Source organism: Oncorhynchus mykiss, chromosome 24 (assembly GCF_013265735.2).
Source record: "Oncorhynchus mykiss isolate Arlee chromosome 24, USDA_OmykA_1.1, whole genome shotgun sequence".
Taxonomy (NCBI): Eukaryota; Metazoa; Chordata; class Actinopteri; order Salmoniformes; family Salmonidae; genus Oncorhynchus; species Oncorhynchus mykiss.
The window spans coordinates 28,738,482-28,759,846 of NC_048588.1; the positions used below are offsets into that span (position 1 = coordinate 28,738,482).

A 21,365-nucleotide genomic window follows, 5' to 3' on the forward strand; every position below is an offset into this window, starting at 1 on the left:
ACACGTTGCCTGCCATCTGCCCAGTACAGTTGAAACCGGGATTCATCCGTGAAGAGCACACTTCTCCCGTATGCCAGTGTGCATTTGCCCACTGAAATCGGTTACGACGCCGAACTACAGTCTGGTCAAGACCTTGGAGAGGACGACGAGCACGCAGATGAGCTTCCCTGAGACGGTTTCTGACAGCTTGGGCAGAAATTATTCGGTTGTGCAAAACCACAGTTTCATCAGTCGTCCGGGTGGCTGGTCTCAGACGATCTCGCAGGTGAAGAAGCTGGATGTGGAGGTCCTGGGCTGGCGTGGTTACATGTGGTCTACGGCTGTGAAGCCGGCTGGATGTACTGGCAAATTCTCTAAAACGACATTGGAGGTGGCTTATGGTAGAGAAATTAACATAAAAATCTCTGCCAACAGCTCTGGTGGACATTCCTGCAGTCAGCATGCCAATTGAACGTTCCCTCAACTTGAAGACATCTGTGGCATTGTGTTGCGTGACAACTGCACATTTTAGTGGCCTTTTATTGTCCCCAGCACCAACTGCACCTGTTTAGTGATCATACTGTTTAATCAGCTCTTTGATATGCCACACCTGTCAGGTGGGATGGATTATTTTGACAAAGGAAAAATGCTCACTAAAAGGGATGTAAACAAATGTTAAATAAGCTTTTTCTGGGTATGGAAAATGTCTGGGATCTTTTATTTCAGCTCATGGGAATAATGTTGCGTTTTATTTTGGTTTTGTGTAGTTAGTCCTGGTAGCTATTTTATTTAACTATCTGCATTGACCCTTTTTGCACTAATTATTTTGACTCATCACATTCGTTGCTCTTACTGTCTATCTATCCTGTTGCCTAGTAACTTTACCCCTACATATATGTACAAGTCTACCAAAATGACCTTATTCCCCTGCACATCGACTCAGTACTGGTACCAGTGTATATAGCCAAGTTATCATTACTCATTATGTATTTATTCCTTGTTATTGTTTTCTATATATTTCTCTGCATTGTTGGGAAGGTCCCATAAGTAAGCATTTCACTGTTCGTCTACAACTGTTGTTTACAAAGCATGTGACAAATATAACATTTGATTTGTGGGCTGTGTTGCTAGGGGTTTGGCGTTTTGGTTAGCGTTTAGCATCAGGGTTTCCTGGTAGAGCGATACAGGCCGAGACTGACACAGACGCACAGATGGCAATGAACCGTATACTCATTCAGACACACACACACACACACATAAAAGAAGACACTGACAGACTGAGGAACACACAGCTCTTGGATGTATTGGGTCATGTGATGTGAGAGCTTTGATAAGCCCAGATCCCTATGAATCCATCCAGTCAGTTAAACATTGACTCTCCAGACTACAAGATCGTATCAGTACTGCTACAGCCACACAGTTCCTGGAATGAGCATGAGTCTGCCGCTTGTAGGGTTTTTTGTGGTGTGTGTGTGTCTGCTTGTTTGTTTGACATGTTTAGCTGTCCATTTCCAAACCCTATTCTGGAGAAACTCAGAATGGACTGTGTGTGTGACTGCGTGCAGTATATTTGATTACGACCATTTCATCGCTCTCTTTCTGTGAATTTATCCAGTCCCTTTAAAGGTGGTTGACGTGTTCCATCCTGAGTGTCACTGTGTAGTGAACAGACAGATAAAAACACACAACTAAACTCTGGCATGTTTTCCTGGGCTGCCCAGGGTCACGCCCTCCTTAACGAGATTGGCCATCTTTGCCATTGGGAAAACACAGGAAGTCTGCAGCCTTCCTCCAGTGTGCCTGCAATATGTTTATCTACCATACCACAGAGTTTACATTTCCTCTGCCCATAGTGAGGGTATATAACCCTTTAAATGACGGAGGTGGTGTAATACATGTGCTTTATGTAAACAGCAGGGTAATGTTGTGGTATGTGCGTACTGAGTATATTATGTACAATTTAGACTTAATATACTTTGTTTAACTAATTGATCAACCTTTTTCCTTTTTGGGGGGGGGGGCGTCTTGTGGTGAGGTTTTCATATAAGCCCTTTTGGGCATCCAACTTCACCTGCACACTGTTTTTTATGTAGGAGTAAGGGGGATGGGGGAGAGGAGGAAGGGTGAGCTGCAGAAATATCTGAGTTGAAGTGCTTGCAATACCTGTTGTCTACTCTTGGCTGGAGAGGAAAGAAGGGGAGTGAAATGCCACTTTGGTTGAAGGGCTATACATACAGTCTCACACTCAGAGAACCACATCTCTCTCTCCTCTCATTCCTTCTCAAACACTCACCGACCGTGTGGTCTCGCTCTCTGTAGCCGATGTAAGTCCTTTTTAAACGGGTCAACATTCGCAAGGCTGCGGGGCCAGATGGAAAGTGTCTTCACTGACATTTTCAACCTATCCCTAATCCAGTCTGTAATACCAACTTGTTTCTAGCAGACCACCATAGTCCCTGTGCCCAAGAACGTCAAGGTAACCTGCCTGAATGACTGTCACTATGCCTTGAAATGTTTTAAAGGGCTCTTCATTGCTCACATCAGTTTCAAATTTGAATGTCACATGTACAACACCACCCCAAACACACTGGACCCACTCAAAGCCATCAACATGGGGGCGACTCCAACACCATCGTCAAGTTTGCTAGCCTATAGGGAGGAGGTCAGGGAACTGGCAGTGCCAGGACTACAACTTCTCCCTCAATGTGAGCAAGACAAAGGGGCTGTAGTGGAGCGAGTCAAGAGCTTCAAGTTCCTCTGTGTCCACATCACTAAGGAATTATCATGGTCCACACCAGGGGATGGAACCTAAATCATTTTCCAATCGTTTCGTTCTGAACGAAACCGGATTTAAAAAAAATTTGGTTCCAATTTTCACACCAGCAAAATAAAGTTCTGAACCTGTTATAACGGGGGACAAAGTATTGGTTTTTATTGTTCCTTTCTGAAATAGATGGGTAAGCGATTTAGTCTGTATAGGAAAGTTGTATTTTGCCGTAACAGAATCGTTGAATCATAATGAAAGACACTCACTGTGCTGCCAGTCAGTGTAGGGTGTGATGTAACTGAAATTTTGCGGGTGAGGAGAGAGAGAATTGAAAAAGCTTGCCTTGAAGCCCTGGGCATCTTGTTATGACGTGCATTATCTGAATTAGGCCCATAGAATTATACCTACGGAGGAGCGACTTTTATGGAGGAACTTTGAATGCCTTTGAACCTTCGAGTTGGTTTGATGTTGGACCAGCTAGCTAGCTAATAAGCTTGTGTGCAGAGCAGCACTAGAATTAAAAACACGCCTTACCTTTTTGTAGTTAATAAATCTAATGTGAAACCTGACTATAGTATCCTGAACTAACGTTAAAGTGAATCTGTTCTTCTCTAATTAAACATCTCTCCCTAATTTCTGAACACTTGTAATGTCGTCTGTAGGCTACAGTAACCTATGCTTCACAGGGGAGGTGCAGGTAACCTATGCACACCCACACACCCACACACCCACTGGCAAAGATTTCCAGCTGGCAGATGCAGGAATATGTTTCTGATTGACAGGGAAGGCTTTGCGCCGGCACTTGTTACAATTTTTGTCGGACTGGAAAAACATTTCTGGAACGCTATTAACTTTTCCATGCTTTTAAAATTAAGGTTCTGTTCCCGGAAGATGGATAACTTTCGTTTCAGATTTGGGTTCTGTTCCTCAATAAAATACATTTTTCCAGTTTTCGGTTCAGTTCCCTGAACTGGTTCCAACCCTTGGTCCACAAACACCTACACAGTTGTGAAGAGGGCACAACAGCGCCTCTTCCTCTTCAAGAGGCTTAAATTATTTGGCATGAGGCCTTGCACCAACAGGACCCTGAACAGCTTCTACCCCCAAGTCATAAGACTGTTAAACAGCTAATCAAATGCTTTCAGAGGCAGTTTGGACATCGGTAGTGAGTGTTGCAACTGAGGACAGACACTTTAAAAATATATTTTTTTTTTATTTTTTCACCCCCAGCACTCAGCGGTCCGGTTCTGTGAGCTTGTGTGGCCTACCACTTCGCGGCTGAGCTGTTTGCTCCTAGACGTTTCGACTTCACAATAACAGCATTTACAGTTGACCGGGGCAGCTCTAGCAGGGCGGCAATTTGACGAACTGACTTGTTGGAAAGGTTGCATCCTATGACGGTACCACATTGAAAGTCACTGAGCTCTTCAGTAAGGCCATTATACTGCCAATGTTTGTCTATGAATATTGCATGGCTGTGTACTTGATTTAAAAAATATATATTTTTTTCTTTTTATACACCTGTCGGCAACGGGGGTGGCTGAAATAACCAAATCCTCTAATTTTGAAGGGGCATCCACATACTTTTGTTGATATGTTTATGTACATGGCTACCTCAATTACCGTGTTCCCGACACATCGGCGCTACTGCTACTCGCTCTATATAGCCATGTTATAGTTATTCACTGTGCATTTATTACGTGTCATTCTTTGTTTTGTTTGTTTTTTACTCTGGTTTGTTGGAAAAGGATCCATAAGTAAGCATTTTCACTGTTGGTCTGCACCTGTTGTTTACGACGCATGTGACAAATAACACTGACACCTCCCATCGATTCTCTTTAACTGATTATTTATATACATGTATGTATTTACGTACATACAGTGGGGCAAAAAAGTATTTAGTCAGCAACCAATTGTGCAAGTTATCCCACTTAAAAAGATGAGGCCTGTAATTTTCATCATAGGTACACTTCAACTATGACAGACAAAATGAGAATTTTTTTCTCCAGAAAATCACATTGGAGGATTTTTAATGAATTTATTTGCAAATTATGGTGGAAAATAAACTTTTGTTATTGACCAAATACTTATCTCAATACTTTGTTATATACCCTTTGTTGGCAATGACAGAGGTCAAACGTTTTCTGTAAGTCTTCACAAGCTTTTCACACACTGTTGCTGGTATTTTGGCCCATTCCTTCATGCAGATCTCCTCTAGAGCAGTGATGTTTTGGGGCTGTTGCTGGGCAACACAAACTTTCAACTCCCTCCAAAGATTTTCTATGGGGTTGAGATCTGGAGACTGGCTAGGCCACTCCAGGACCTTGAAATGCTTCTTACGAAGCCACTCCTTCGTTACCCGGGCGGTGTGTTTGGGATCATTGTCAAGCTGAAAGACCCAGCCACGTTTCATCTTCAATGCCCTTGCTGATGGAAGGAGGTTTTCACTCAATCTCACGATACATGGCCCCATTCATTCTTTCCTTTAACGGATCAGTCGTCCTGATCCCCAAAACATGTTTCCACCCCCATGCTTCACAGTAGGTATGGTATTCTTTGGATGCAACTCAGCATTCTTTTTCTGGATCATCCAAATGCTCTCTAGCAAACTTCAGACGGGCCTGGACATGTACTGGCTTAAGCAGGGGGACACGTCTGGCACTGCAGGATTTGAGTCCCTGGCGGTGTAGAGTGTTACTGATGGTAGGCTTTGTTACTTTGGTCCCTCACTTGGTCCCCCCGTGTGGTTCTGGGATTTTTGCTCACCGTTCTTGTGATCATTTTGACCCCAAATGTCATTTTCTGGATTTTTTTTCCCCCTCATTTTGTCTGTCATAGTTGAAGTGTACCTATGATGAAAATTACAGGCCTCATCTTTTTAAGTAGGAGAACTTGCACAATTGGTGGCTGACTAAATACTTTTTTGCCCCACTGTATATGTATGTGTATACGTATGTGTATATATATATATGTGTGTGTGTGTGTGTGTGTGTGTCAAAGATCATTATTCAAAGCATCATCCCACACACACTCCAGGGAAAACCACACACGCAAAGTAGTCATGCCCTATCAGATTCTGTGAAACTGCTTGTAATTTTTTTTTTCTTAACTCACTCACGCTACCACACACACACTGATGTTGTTCCTTCTGCCCCACAGATGCAGTGTCCCTCCCCTGACACCCCCAACATGGAGGAAAGCCACAGGGAATAGAAGCCTCCAGGAGACTATAGGTAAGACCTGTTTGTGTCTTTAGGGAAAGCCCCAAGGGAACATGTCATAGCCAAATTGTTTGGGAAGTTAGGTGCTTTTCCCACCTACATTGCGGTAAAGAAAATGCGAAATGATTGTAAAGGACACCTGCGAATGTTTGTGCATGTGTGTGGTTGCGTGCGTGTTCTGGAATGCATTGCGCTCAGTGTGCTGGAATCTGGTAGGGTAGTGTCCTGACAGGCGGAGAATGTTGGAAATCCACCCGCATAGTTTGGGAAAATCTGCTAGGTGAACACTACGTAGCCTAGCCACCATGCAGTTTCGCTTTGATGTCTAACTACAACCTGAAATATTGGCCTAGTTCACTGCTCTAGTAAGTCACTGTTCTCCATCCCTAGTTCTGGCCTGTGTTCAGATGTCTGTTTTATGAATCCCCAGGACCAGGATGGAAGAACTATAGTTTCTCCTAGAATCTTCTGTAATAACATGGGGCTATGACTGAGTCTGTGACTATGGAGCTATGACTGAGTCTGTGACTATGGAGCTATGACTGAGTCTGTGACTATGGAGCTATGACTGAGTCTGTGACTATGGAGCTATGACTGAGTCTGTGACTATGGAGCTATGACTGAGTCTGTGACTATGGAGCTATGACTGAGTCTGTGACTATGGAGCTATGACTGAGTCTGTGACTATGGAGCTATGACTGAGTCTGTGACTATGGAGCTATGACTGAGCCTGTGACTATGGGGCTATGACTGAGCCTGTGACTATGGGGCTATGACTGAGCCTGTGACTATGGGGCTATGACTGAGCCTGTGACTATGGAGCTATGACTGAGTCTGTGACTATGGAGCTATGACTGAGTCTGTGACTATGGAGCTATGACTGAGTCTGTGACTATGGAGCTATGACTGAGTCTGTGACTATGGAGCTATGACTGAGTCTGTGACTATGGAGCTATGACTGAGTCTGTGACTATGGAGCTATGACTGAGTCTGTGACTATGGAGCTATGACTGAGCCTGTGACTATGGGGCTATGACTGAGCCTGTGACTATGGGGCTATGACTGAGCCTGTGACTATGGGGCTATGACTGAGCCTGTGACTATGGGGCTATGACTGAGCCTGTGACTATGGGGCTATGACTGAGCCTGTGACTATGGGGCTATGACTGAGCCTGTGACTATGGGGCTATGACTGAGCCTGTGACTATGGGGCTATGACTCAGCCTGTGACTATGGGGCTATGACTCAGCCTGTGACTATGGGGCTATGACTGAGCCTGTGACTATGGGGCTATGACTGACTCCATAATTGTGCGTGTGTACATAGATGCCTGTATACATACCAAAGTAGTGTTCTGTGGTACATGGTGACACTGTGCCTCTGCTTGGCTCCTAGCGAGATTTATTGAATCCAATGAACTCAATAAGTAATGGTCTGTCTCTGAGATCTTGGTGTGAGAGAAATATGTAATGTAAAGCCAAACATGTTTTTATTCTCTTGGATGTGTATCTTTTCCATTATTCTCCATTTTTGTTTTTTTATATTTGAGTAATTTAGCAGACACTCTTATCCAGTGTGACTTTAGTTAATTCATTTTTAAGATGGCTATGTGGGACAACCACAAGTCTCAGTCATAGTACATTTTTTTCTCAAAGTAGCTATCAGCAAATTCAGTGCTAGTGTTAGAGGGGGGGGGGGGGGGGGGGTGTTAGTTGTGGAAAGGAGGGGGCTGTGGGATAATGTAAGATGCTCGTTGAAAAGGTAGGGTTTCAGATGTTTCCAGAAGATGAATGTTCTACCATTGGGGGGCCAGGCCAGAGAAGAGTTTTGACTGGGATGAGTGGGAGCTGCCCTCCTGTGGGGATGAGCGAGACGAGAGGTGGCAGAACTAAATATTCCAGTTGGGTTGTAGGGTATCAAATTTTATTTGTCACATGCGCCGAATACAAACGGTGTAGACCTTACTGTGAAATGCTTACTTAGAAGCCCTTAACCAACTATGCAGTTCAAGAAATTTGAGCATAGCCTGAAGGAAGGAGGGGAATTTCCTGTTGCTGCTTTGTAGGGAAAGTACCATGGTCTAATAGTGGATGCTCTAGTAGTAAGTTACAGGGGTTCAATGGCACAAGCGGGGAGCCCAGCCAACAGCAAGTTGCAGTAGTCCAGATGGGAGAGGACATGTGCGTGGATAAGGACCTGCACCACTTCCTGTGTGAGGTAAGGTTGTACTCTACGGATGTTGTAGAGCATGAACCTACAGGAGTGGGTCACTGCTTTGATGTCTGCAGAGAACGACAGGGTGTTCAGGGTCACGCCAATGTTCTTTGTACTCTGGGAGGGGGACACCATGGAGTTGTCAACCATGATGGAGAGGTCTTGGAGTGGGTTCGCCTTCCCCAAGAGGAAGCGCAGATCCATCTTGTTGAGCTTGAGGTGATTTGCCGATATCCAAGCTGAGATCTCTGCCAGGCACACAGATGTGTGTCGCAACCTGGGTGTCAGAAGAAAAGTAGTTGAGTGTCATCCACATAGCAATGATAGGAAAGACCATGTGAAGATACCTAGGTTTACCTCCAATGTACTCTCTTCCTACCATACCTTTTGTCTGTACATTATGCCTTGAATCTATACTATCGTGCCCAGAAACCTGCTCCTTTTACACTCTGTTCCGAACGTGCTAGACGGCCAGTTCTTATAGCCTTTAGCCGTACCCTTATCTTACTCCTCCTCTGTAGCGGTTAATCCAGGACCTGCAGTGCCTAGCTCCACTCCTACTCCCCAGGTGCTCTCATTTGTTGACTTCTGTAACCATAAAAGCCTTGGTTTCATGCATGTTAACATTAGAAGCCTACTCCCTAAGTTTGCTTTAGCACATTCTGCCAACCCGGATGTCTAAGTCGTGTCTGAATCCTGGCTTAGGAAAACCATCAAGAACCCTGAAATTTCCATCCCGAACTATAACATGTTCCGACAAGATAGCCCCCTTTGGCAGTTCTGTGTTGCAATCTACTGCAGAGCGAGAACTCTGTAGGCTATCTTACTATCCAGGTCTGTACCAAAACAATTCGAACTTCTACTTCTAAAAATCCACCTTTCCATAAACAAGTCTTTCACCGTTTCCGCTTGCTATAGACCACCTTCTGCCCCCAGCTGTGCCCTGGACACCATATGTGAATTGATTTCCCCCCCATCTATCTTCAGAGCTCGTGCTGCTAGGTGACCTAAACTGGGACATGTTTAACACCCCGGCCATCCTACAATCTGAGCTTGATGCCCCCAATCTCGCACAAATGATCAATGAACCTACCAGGTACAACCCCAAATCCGTAAACACGGGCACCCTCATAGATATCATAACTTACTCGCCCTCCAAATACACCTCTGCTGTTTTCACTGAAGATCTCACTACCTCAATGACTGCATCCGTAATGGGTCTACGGTCAAATGACCTCCCCTCATCACTGTCAAACGCTCCCTAAAATACTTCAGCGAACAGACCTTTCTAATCGACTTGGCTGAGGTATCCTGGAATGACATTGACCTCATCCCGTCAGTAGCGGATGCCTGGTTATTCTTTAAAAGTGCCTTCCTCACCATATTAAATAAGCATGCTCCGTTCAAAAAATGTAGAACTAGGAATAGATATAGCCCTTGGTTCACTCCAGACCTGTCTGCCCTTAACCAGCACAAAAACATCCTGTGGCGTTCTGCATTAGCATCGAATAGCCCCCGTGATATGCAACTTTTCAGGGAAGTTAGGAACCAATATACACAGGCAGTTAGGAAAGCTAAGGCTAGCTTTTCAAACAGAAATTTGCATCCTGTAGTACAAACTCCAAAAAAGTTCTGGGACACTAAAGTCCATGGAGAACAAGAGCACCTCCTTCCAGATGCCCACTGCACTGAGGCTAGGAAACACTGTCACTACCGATAAATCAATAATTGAGAATTTCAATAAGCCTTTTTCTACAGCTGGCCATGCTTTCCACCTGGCTACCTCTACCCCTTAGTCAACAGCCCTGCGCTCCCCACAGCAACTCGCCCAAACCTCCCCACAGTATGTCAAATTGGAGGGCCTGTTTTCCGGACCTCTGGCAGTGTCAATGGGGGTGCCACAGGGTTCAATTCTCGGCCGACTCTCTCCTCTGTATACATTAATTATGTCGCTCTCGCTGCTGGGGATTTTTTGATCCACCTCTATGCAGACGACAACTCGCCCTTCGTTGGACACTGTGTTAACTAACCTCCAGATGAACTTCAATGCCATACAACACTCCTTCCGTGGCCTCCAACTGCTCTTAAATGCAAGTAAAAGTAAATGCATGCTCTTCAACTGGTCGCTGCCCGCACCTGCCCGCCCGTCCAGCATCACTACTCTGGACAGTTCTGACTTAGAATATGTGGACAACTATAAATACCTAGGTGTCTGGTTTGACTGTAAACTCTCCTTCCAGACTCACATTAAACATTTACAATCCAAATTAAATCTAGAATCGGCTTCCTATTTCGCAAAAAAGCATCCTTCACTCATGCTGCCAAACATACCCTCGCAAAACTGACCATCCTACCGATCCTCAACTTCAGCAATGTCATTAACAAAATAGCCTCCAAAACTCTACTAATCTAATTGGATGCAGTCTATCACAGTGCCATCCGTTTTGTCACCAAAGCCCCATATACTACCCACCACTGCGACCTGTATCATCTCGTTGGCTGGCCCTCGCTTCATACTCCTCACCAAATCCACTGGCTCCAGGTCATCTACAAGTCTCTGCTAGGTAAAGCCCCACCTTATCTCAGCTCTCTGGTCACAATAGCAGCACCCACCCGTAGCATGCGCTCAAGCATGTATATCTCACTGGTCACCCCCAACGCCAATTCTTCCTTTGGCCGCCTCTCCTTCCAGTTCTCTGATGCCAATGACTGGAACGAACTGCAGAAATCTCTGAAGCTGAGACTCATACCTCCCTCAATAGCTTTAAGCACCAGCTGCCAGAGCAGCTCAAAGATCACTGCACCTGTAAATATCTCATCTGTAAATAGCCCATCCAATCTACCTCATCCCCATACTTTTTATTTATTTATCTTGCTCCTTTGCACCCCACTATCTCAACTTGCACATTCATCTTCTTCACATCCTACCATTTCAGTGTTTAATTGCTTATATTGTAAATACTTTTCCACCATGGCCTATTTATTGCCTTACCTCCCTTATCCTACCTCATTTACACATGCTGTATATTTTCCTACCTTTTATTGATTGTATGTTTTGTTTATTCCATGTGTAACTCTGTGTTGTTGTATGTGTCAAACTGCTTTGCTTTATCTTGGCCAGGTTGGTGTTGCAAATGAGAACTTGTTCTCAACTAGGCTACCTGGTTAAATAAAGGTGAAATAAAAATAAAATTATCCTGGGAGGCCCAGCCTTGAGAGGGTGGAGAGGAGGACCTGATGGTTAACTGTGCCGAATGCAGTGGATGAGAACAGAGGAAAGAGAGTCAGCCTTTGGCATTGTGGAGACCCTCTGTAACACAGAGGAAGCCTCACTGGTTAGGGTCAAGAAGATTGTTCTGAGAGAAATAGCAAGAGTCGGTCAGCGACGGCACACAAGTTTTTGAAAGGAAAAAGGGATACTGGTCGGTAGTTTGATGTCAGAGGGGTCGAGTGTGGCCATTTTGAAGTCCTGAGAACGTAGCCAGTGGTCAGGGATGAGGGAAGTGTGGAGGTCTCCAGAGATGGTCTGAAGAAGGGAGGAGGGGATTGAGTCGAGCAGGCAGGTCAGACAGCCTGACTAGTCGCAGGTTTTCATCTAGAGAGAGAGGGGAGAAAGAGGTCAAAGCGTAGGCTGAGTGGAACCAGTGGTCTCCGTAGGCTGAGTGGAACCAGTGGTCTCCGTAGGCTGAGTGGAACCAGTGGTCTCCGTAGGCTGAGTGGAACCAGTGGTCTCCGTAGGCTGAGTGGAACCAGTGGTCTCCGTAGGCTGAGTGGAACCAGTGGTCTCCGTAGGCTGAGTGGAACCAGTGGTCTCCGTAGGCTGAGTGGAACCAGTGGTCTCCGTAGGCTGAGTGGAACCAGTGGTCTCCGTAGGCTGAGTGGAACCAGTGGTCTCCGTAGGCTGAGTGAATGAGGAGCGGATGTTGTCAACCCCGCTTTTCTCTCCCTTTATCATTCTGTTGCTCCTCTTCCTTCTTTCACACTCCCTCTCTCAACCTACTCCCTCTCTCAACCTACTCTCTTCAGCTGAGCTCTGTTCATCTGTTGCCACTCAGAATAATGTGGAAAAAGACCCTGATTCTATTATCTCTGGTTCAGCCTGTCTCTTTGGTCCTGTCGCTCTTCCCGTCTTCCTACCTTGGCCATCACCCTAGAGCACAAGAAATGGTTACGACGGTGGAACAAACCTTTTTTGACTGTCTAAGCGCTAAAGTGGAATGGCATGGCACTGGCCATTCCCGGATTTGGAGTTCAAACTTGGTTTTTCTCTTAATAAATAATTTTTTTTGTGTTTTGATTTATAGTTGGATTCTTTTCACTGGTATGCCTTTTGGGTGAAATGTGGTGTGCTACCATGAACCCTTCCACATACAATCCTAGGAAACCTGTCTGTGGTGCCTATTCTTATTGTTTTGGTGGTATTATTACCACGTCACCACAGTGTGGCCACTACCCATAAGGTTATTGCACTGCATGTGAGACTAGCCAGTATTTATAAAGGACTATGGTAGATCTATTTCAGTAAAAAAAGAAATGTCCTCTCACTGTCACTTGCGTTTTGTTTTCAGCAAACTTAACATGTGTAAATATTTGTATGAACATAACAAGATTCAACAATTGAGACAAACTGAACATGTTCCACAGACATGTGACTAACATAAATGGAATCATGTGTCCTTGAACAAAGGGGGGGGGGGGGGTCCAAATTAAAAGTAAGTCAGTATCTGGTGTGGCCACCAGCTGCATTAAGTACTGCACCAGATTTGCCAGTTCTTGCTGCGAGATGTTACCCCACTCTTCCTCCAAGGTACCTGCAAGTTCCCGGACATTTCTGGGGCGAAATGGCCCTAGCCCTCACCCTCTGATCCAACAGGTCCCAGACGTGCTCAATGGGATTGAGATCTGGGCTCTTCGCTGGCCATGGCAGAACACTGACATTCCTGTCTTGCAGGAAATCACACACAGAACAAGCAGTATGGCTGGTGGCATTGTCATGCTGGGGGGTCAGGATGAGCCTGCAGGAAGGGTACCACACGAGGGAGGAGGATGTCTTCCCCGAGATTGCCTGCATTAACAAGCTCAGTCCGATGATGCTGTGACACACCGCCCCAGACCATGATGGACCCTCCACCTCCAAATTTATCCCGCTCCAGAGTACAGGCCTCGGTGTAACGCTCATTCCTTCGACGATAAACGGGAATCCGACCACCCCTGGTGAGACAAAACCGCGACTCGTCAGTGAAGAGTACTTTTTGACAGTCCTGTCTGGTTCAGCGACGGTGGATTTGTGCCCTCAGTCCAGCCTCTCTCAGCCTATTGCAGACAGTCTGAGTGCTGATGGAGGGATTGTGCGTTCCTGGTGTAACTCAGGCAGTTTTTGTTGTCATCCTGTAGCTGTCCCGCAGGTGTGATGTTCAGATGTACCGATCCTGTGCTGGTGTTTTTACATGTGGTCTGCCACTGAGGATGATCAGCTGTCCGTCCTGTCTCCCTTTAGCGCTGTCTTGGGCGTCTCACGGTACAGACATTGCAATTTATTGCCCTGGCCACATCTGCAGTCCTCATGCCTCCTTGCAGCATGCCTAAGGCATGTTCACGCAGATGGGCATCTTTCTTTTGGTGTTTTTCAGAGTCAGTAGAAAGGCCTCTTTCGTCTCCTAGGTTTTCATAACTGTGACCTTAATTGCCTACCGTCTGTAAGTTGTTAGTGACTTAACGACCATTCCACAGGTGCATGTTCATTCATTGTGCTTCTACACCTGCATTGCTTGCTTTTGGGGGTTTTAGGCTGGGTTTCTGTACAGACCTTTGAGATATCAGCTGATGTAAGAAGGGCTTTATAAATACATTTGATTTGTTTAGGGTTCATTGACAAGCATGGGAAACAGTGTTTAAATCCTTTACAATGAAGATGTGTGACGTTATTAGGATTTTTACGAATTGTCTTTGAAAGACAGGGTCCTGAAAAGTGACATTCTTTTTTTGCTGAGTTTATACACAGTGCATTCAAAGTATTCAGACTCCTTGACCTTTTCCACATTTTCTACATTACAGCTTTATCCTAAAATGGATTACATTATTTGTTTTCCTCATCAATCTGCACACAATACCCTATCAGGACAGAGTGAAAACATGTTTTTAGAAATTGTGGCAAATTTATTTAAAACTAAAACAGAAATTACATAAGTATTCAGACCCTTTGCTATCGAAATTGTGCTCCAGTGCATACTGTTTCCATTGATCATCCTTGAGAAGTTTCTACAACTTGATTGGAGTTCACCTGTGGTAAATTTAAATTGATTGGACATGCTTTGGAAAGGTACACACCTGTCTATTGAAGGTCCCACAGTTGACAGTGCGTGTCAGAGCAAAAACAAAGCCATGAGGTCGAAGGAATTGTCCGTAGAGTTCCGTGACAGGATTGTGTCGAGGGCGCATATGGGGAAGGGTACCCCAAAAAATCTGCAACAGGACAATGACCCTAAGCACACAGCCAAACAATGCAGGAGTGGCTTCGGGACAAGTCTTTGAATATCCTTGAATGGCCCAGCCAGAGCCCGGACTTGAACCTGATCGAACATCTCTGGAGAGAGCTGAAAATAGCTGTACAGTGACATTCCCCATCTTAACTGACAGCGCTTGAGAGGATCTGTAGAGAAGAATGGGAGAAATTCCCCAAATACAGGTGTGCCAAGCTTGTAGCGTCATACCCAAGTGGCACAGTGGTCTAAGAGGTGTCAATACAGACCCTGGTTCGATCCCGGGCTGTATCACAACCGGCTGTGATCAGGAGTCCCATAGTGCAGCGCACAATTGGCGCAGCGTCGTGCTGGTTAGGGTTTGGCCGGTGTTGGTCGTCATTGTAAATAATAATTTGTTCTAAACTGACTTTCCTAGTTAAAATAAACAAAAAAGACTTGATGCTGTAATTGTTGCCAAAGGTGCTTCAACAAAGCACTGAGTAAAGGGTCGGAATAATTATATAAAAGTGGTATTTCATTTGTTTAGTTTTTTTGCAATCATTTCCAAAAGCCAGTTTTTGCTTTGTCATTATGGCGTGTGTGTGCAGATAGAGGGGGGAAAAAAGCTATTTCATCCATTTTAGAATAAGTCTGTAACGTGGATAAAGTCAAGGGGTCTAAATAGTTTCAGAATGCTCTGTGTACAGTATAGGGGTAGGTTTCCATATTATTGTTGATATATGTTATTGTACTCTCATTCAATGTATGTACAGCAACCGTGCAGTTTGGTTTTAATGTAAAAGAGCTCAGACTGACTGACAGAGTTGCAAAGTTAAAACCTGCAGGGAAGGACAAGACAGACTGAGACGGAGAGAGACCGACAGACAGACTATCGGAAGGACACTAAAGTATTGCTTACTAGAGCACAGTGTCCCTGGCAATAGTCACCTGGAGCCTGTTCGTGCCTTTGTTTGAGACACGCATACAGGAAGAGGGAGAGTGTGTGTGTGTGCATTGTGTTACATTCAAGACAGCTTGGTGTTATTTTTATACGTTTGTTCCCGGTGTTCTCTGTCTGAGCATTATCGGGAGCAGGGACAGTTTGGGACTTCTTTATAGCTAGTCTGGAGCCAGCGACTGGTTTGAAGACACTCCTAGCATTGTGCTTTGACAGTGACATTAGAATACCTCTTCATCAGTCTTGCTTTGAAAGAGGATAGCTCAACTTCCCTGTTCCTGCCTTACCTATTTCTACCTAAGAATAGTAGGCTATCAGTCTCTGTTTCTCCTCGATTTCTCCTGGTAAAATGGGAAGGACAAATAGATAAACTTTTGGACATAGGTGCTTAATCACCTTGAGGCAACCGTCATATTTCTTTCACTTACCTTTATTTTCTAGATGAGTGAATATGATTTAAGGAGGGGAGACTATTGAGGAACTATCACCATGCAGCCCTTGTCTTGAGCCTCCTCATGGCTCTATCGCTCATCATATTTCCTCTTTTGTCGTCATAGTTTCCACATTTGCTCATAGAGGGGTACTTCCTCAATGTTCGTTTTTGGTAAATGAGCTGATTGTCAGAAGACAGAGCTGAACCTGTTTCAACCCTCGACGCGCTGCTGTGAAGACTCAACCGCGATCACAACGAAACGGAAGGGTCATAGCAGCCACTTAGTCAGTGGGCGTCTGCTTGATGCTCATTTGACAGTCAGGGAATGGGGCGTGGCCTAAAACGTGGGAAATAGGGACAGACTATGTACAGTCTCAGTGAGCATAGCCTTGCTATTGAGAGGCTGCCGTAGGCAGACCTGGCTCTCAAGAGAAGACCGGCTATGTGCACACTGCCCACAAAATACATGCAGTATGTGTAGCCAGTGTTTGCTATATATAGATATAGATATAGATATAGATAGATAGATATCTATCTATCCTAATCTATCTATCCTAATCTATCTATTCTAATCTATCTATTCTAATCTAATCTACTTGGGTGTGAGTGTGTTTGCGTGGCAGCAGGAGAAGATGAGTCCAACAGCTTCATGCCAAAATAAACCACACAGAGTACACACATTACACTAGTCCGGTGTGGGTCCCAGTGCTGTGTGATCAAATCATATCAAATGTTACTTGTCACATGCGCCGAATTAGAGGTTGGCCGATGAATTAGGACCGATTTCAAGTTTTCATAACAATCGGAAATCGGTATTTTTGGGCGCCGACTTTTTACTTATTAAAAAAAAAAAGGTTTTATACCTTTTTAATCTTTATTTAACTAGGCAAGTCAGTTAAGAACGCATTCTTATTTTCAATGACGGCATAGGAACGATGGGCAGAACGACAGATTTTCACCTTGTCAGCTCGGGGGATCCAATCTTGCAACCTTACAGTTAACTAGTCCAACACAATAATGACCTGTTTCTCTCTCATTGCACTCCACAAGGAGACTGCCTGTTACGCGAATGCAGTAAGCCAAGCTAAGTTGCTAGCTAGCATTAAACTTATCTTATAAAAAACAATCAATCATAATCACAAGTTAACTACACATGGTTGAGGATATTACTTGATATTATCTAGCGTGTCCTGCGTTGCATATAATCTGACTGAGCATACAAGTATCTAAGTATCTGACTGAGTGGTGGTAGGCAGAAGAAGGCGCGTAAACATTCATTCAAACAGCACTTTCGCGCGTTTTTCCGGCAGCTCTTCGTTGTGCGTCAAGCATTGTGCTGTTTATGACTTCAAGCCTATCAACTCCCGAGATTAGGCTGGTGTAACCGAAGTGAAATGGCTGGCTAGTTAGCTCGCGCTAATAGCGTTTCAAACGTCACTCGCTCTGAGCCTTGGGGTGGTTGTTTCCCTTGCTCTGCATGGGTAAAGCTGCTTCGAGGGTGGCTGTTGTCGTTGTGTTCCTGGGTCGAGCCCAGGGAGGAGCAAGGAGAGGGACGGAAGCTATACTGTTACACTGGCAATACTAAAGTGCCTATAAGAACATCCAATAGTCAAAGGTTAATGAAATGCAAATGGTATAGAGGGAAATAGTCCTATAATTCCTATAATAACTACAACCTAAAACGTCTTACCTGGGAATATTAAAGACTCAAGTTAAAAGGAACCACCAGCTTTCATATGTTCTCATGTTCTGAGCAAGAAACTTAAACGTTAGCTTTCTTACATAGCACATATTGCACTTTTACTTTCTTCACCAACACTTTGTTTTTGCATTATTTAAACCAAATTGAACATGTTTATTTATTTGAGGCTAAATTATTTTATTGATGTATTATATTAAGTTAAAATAAGTGTTCATTCAGTTGTTGTAATTGTCATTATTACAAATACATTTTTAATCGTCTGATTAATCAGTATCTGCTTTTTTGGTCCTCCAATTATCGGTATCGGCGTTGAAAAATCATAATCGGTCGACATCTACGACAAATACAGCAGGTGTAGTAGACCTTAGTGAAATGCTTAATTGCACGCCCTTAACCAACAATGCAGTTTTAAGAAAATACCTAGAAGGGAAAAATAATAAAAAGTAAAATAAGAATAACAAATAATTAAAGAGCAACAGTAAATAACAATAGCGGGGCTGTATACAGGGGGGGTAGCAGTGCAGAGTCAATGTGCGGTGGCACCGGTGTCGAGGTAATTGGGGTGCTATGTACATGTAGGTCGAGTTATTAAAGTGACTATGCATAGATAATAACAGAGTAGCAGTAGCGTTCTGGGGGGGGGGGGGGGTAATGCAAATAGTCTGGGTAGCCATCTGATTAGCCGTTCAGGAGTCTTATGGCTTGGAGGTAGAAGCTATTTAGGAGCCTCTTGGACCTAGACTTGGCGCTCTGGTGCCGTGCGGTAGCAGAGAGAACAGTCTATGACTTGGGTGGCTGGAGTCTTTGACAATTTTTAGGGCCTTACTCTGACACCGTGTGGTATAGAGGTTCTGGATGGCAGGATGCTTGGCCCCGGTGATGTACTGGGCCATACGCACTACCCTTTGTAGGTTTTATCATGCCCTCTTCACGACTGTCTTGGTGTTATTGGACCATGTTAGTTTGTTGGTGATGTGGATGCCAAGGAACTTGAAGCTCTCAAACTGCTCAACTACAGCCCCGTCAATGAGAATGGGGGGGGCATGCTCGGTCCTCCTTTTCCTGTAGTCCACAATCCTCTCCTTTGTCTTGATCATGTTGAGGGAGAGATTTGTTGTTCTTGCACCACACAGTCACGTCTCTGACCCTCCTATAGGCTGTCTCATCGTTGTCGGTGATCAGGCCTACCACTGTTGTCATCAGCAAACGTAATGGTGTTGGAGTTGTGCCTGGCCATGCAGTCATGAGTGATCAGGGAGTACAGGAGGGGGCTAAGCACACACCCCTGAGTGGCCCCTGTGTTGAGGATCAGTGTGGCAGATATGTTACCTACCCTTAGCACCTTGGGGGGCGGCCCGTCAGGAAGTCCAGGATCCAGTTGCAGAGGGAGGTGTTTAGTCCCAGGGTCCTTTGCTAAGCGGTGAGCTTTGAGGGCAATATGGTGTTGAACGCTGAACTGTAGTCAATGAACAGCATTCTTACATAGGTGTTCCTTTTGTCCAGGTGGGAAAGGGTGGTGTGGAGTGCAATGGAGATTGCTTCATATGTGGATCTGTTGGGGCGGTATTGCATATTGGAGTGGGTCTAGAGTTTCTGGGATAATGGTGTTGATGTGAGCCATGACCAGCCTTTCAAAGCACTTCATGGCTACAGACATGAGTGTTACGGGTTGGTAGTCATTTAGGCAGGTCACCTAGCGTTCTTGGGCACAGGGACTATGGTGGTCTGCTTGAAACATGTTGGCATTACAGACTCAGACAGAGGTTGAAAATAAAATGTTCCCTTAAGGTATGTAAGTGAAGACACTTGCCAGTTGGTCAGCACATGCTCGGAGTACACGTCCTGGTAATTCGTCTGGCTCTGCGGTAATTCGTCTGGCTCGCGTCCTTACTCACATCAGCTGTGGAGAGCGTGATCTCTCATGCATGTTTCAGTGTTACTTTCCTCAAAGCTAGCATAGAAGTTATTTAGCTAGTCTGGTAGGCTCGTGCCACTTGGCAACTCTGGGCAACTCTCGGCTGTGCTTCCCTTTTGTATGTACTGTCACTGTGGGGACGACGAGCTTTGTATGCGTCTCTGTGGCGTAAAGGTGCCCCCCCCCCCCCCCCCCCCCCCCCCCCCCCCCCCCCCCCCCCCCCCCCCCCCCCCCCCCCCCCCCCCCCCTCTGGTTGCACGTTTAACATGCTGAGATAAATTAGGTAAAAGGGATTTAAGATTCCCTGCATTAAAGTCCCCGGCCACTAGGAGCGCCGCCTCCAAGTGTTTTCCTGTTTGCGTATGGCGGTATGCAGCTCATTGAGTGTGTTTTCCTGTTTGCGTATTGCGGTATACAGCTCATTGAGTGTGGTTTTAGTGCCAGCATCGGTCTGTGGTGGTATGTAGACGGCAACAAAAAATACAGATGAAATCTCTCTAGGTAGATAAACTGTGGACCACACTATCACGAGATACTCTCCCTCAGGCTAGCAAAACCTTGAGAATTCATTAGATATTGTGCACCAGCTGTTGTTTACAAACATGCATAGGCCCCCGCCCATGTCTTACCAGAGGCTGCTGTTCTGTCCTGCCAATAGTGTATAACCCGCCAGCTGTATGTTCTTAATGTCGTCGTTCAGCCACGACTCAGTGAAACATAAGATACTACAGTTTTTAATGTCCAGTTGGTAGGATATACGTGCTCGTCCCATTTATTTTCCAGTGGAACATTCGCTAGCTGGACGGAAGGCAAGGGCAGATTAGCCACTCGTCACCTGATCCTTGCAAGGCAACCTGATCTTTTCCCACTAAATGTGTGTTTCCTTCTCCAGTGAATCGCGAGGATCTGGGCCTGGTCAGGTGTCTGTAGTATATCTCTCTGGGCCTGGTCAGGTGTCTGTAGTATATCTCTCTGGGCCTGGTCAGGTGTCTGTAGTATATCTCTCGCGTCCGACTCATTGACGAACTCCTCGTCCAGTTTGAGATGAGTAATTGCAGTTCTGATGTCCAGAAGCTATTTTTCGGTCATAAGAGACGATAGCAGCAACATTATGTAAAACGTTACGAACAACGCAAAAAAACAAAAAAAGCCAATAAGACTGCAGCCCTCCCGTCCGGCGCCATCGTAACTCATCTCTGTGGCCCTTGTGTTTTGCTGGGTTGTAGTGGCCTGTTTGGCTTTTGTGGCCTAACTGTTTTTTCTGCAGGGGGAATGCAACGGGTCTGATGAGGTGAGAGTGGTGGGGGCAGGGTTGACACAAGGCCAGTGTTTGTGTGGGGTGGGGCACGGGACTGCCTTCACTGACACTCTGAAAGACACACACACACACACACACACACACACACACACACACAGATGATTGAGCTGACGGGGGACAGAGGACTATTGTAGAGACCCAGGTCAGCTCGCCCGCCACAGGCAAACATTATAACTCCCATCTCTCTCTTCCCTTCTCTCTCTCTCTCTCTCTGTTCTCGCTTTCTTTCCCTCTCTATCTCGCTCTCTTCCCCTCTCTGTTCTCTTCTTCCTCTCTCTCTCCTTCTATTGCCAGCACCATATATCCCCATTTAACCCTCTTGTTCTCTCCCTCCATCCATAAACAACTTTCTCTCCTCTTCCCTCTATCTCTGATTCCCTGTCTGCAACTTTTGATC

At 45.3% G+C, this 21,365-nt stretch overlaps 1 protein-coding gene across 2 annotated transcripts in view; it reads left to right on the top strand.

The window, feature by feature from the left end:
- The window catches only part of LOC110503149 (phosphatidylinositol 4,5-bisphosphate 3-kinase catalytic subunit beta isoform), an 89,764-nt gene that overhangs the window by 12,497 nt on the left and 55,902 nt on the right, over window positions 1–21,365 (top strand). Inside the window, exon 2 of one of the 2 annotated variants that reach the window (XM_036961154.1) lies at window positions 5,906–5,979. The exons of the other annotated variant lie outside the window; for it this stretch is intronic. The gene's annotated coding sequence lies outside the window, so the exon portion shown is untranslated. The remainder of the gene's footprint in view (window positions 1–5,905; window positions 5,980–21,365) is intronic. 2 annotated transcript variants of the gene reach the window in all.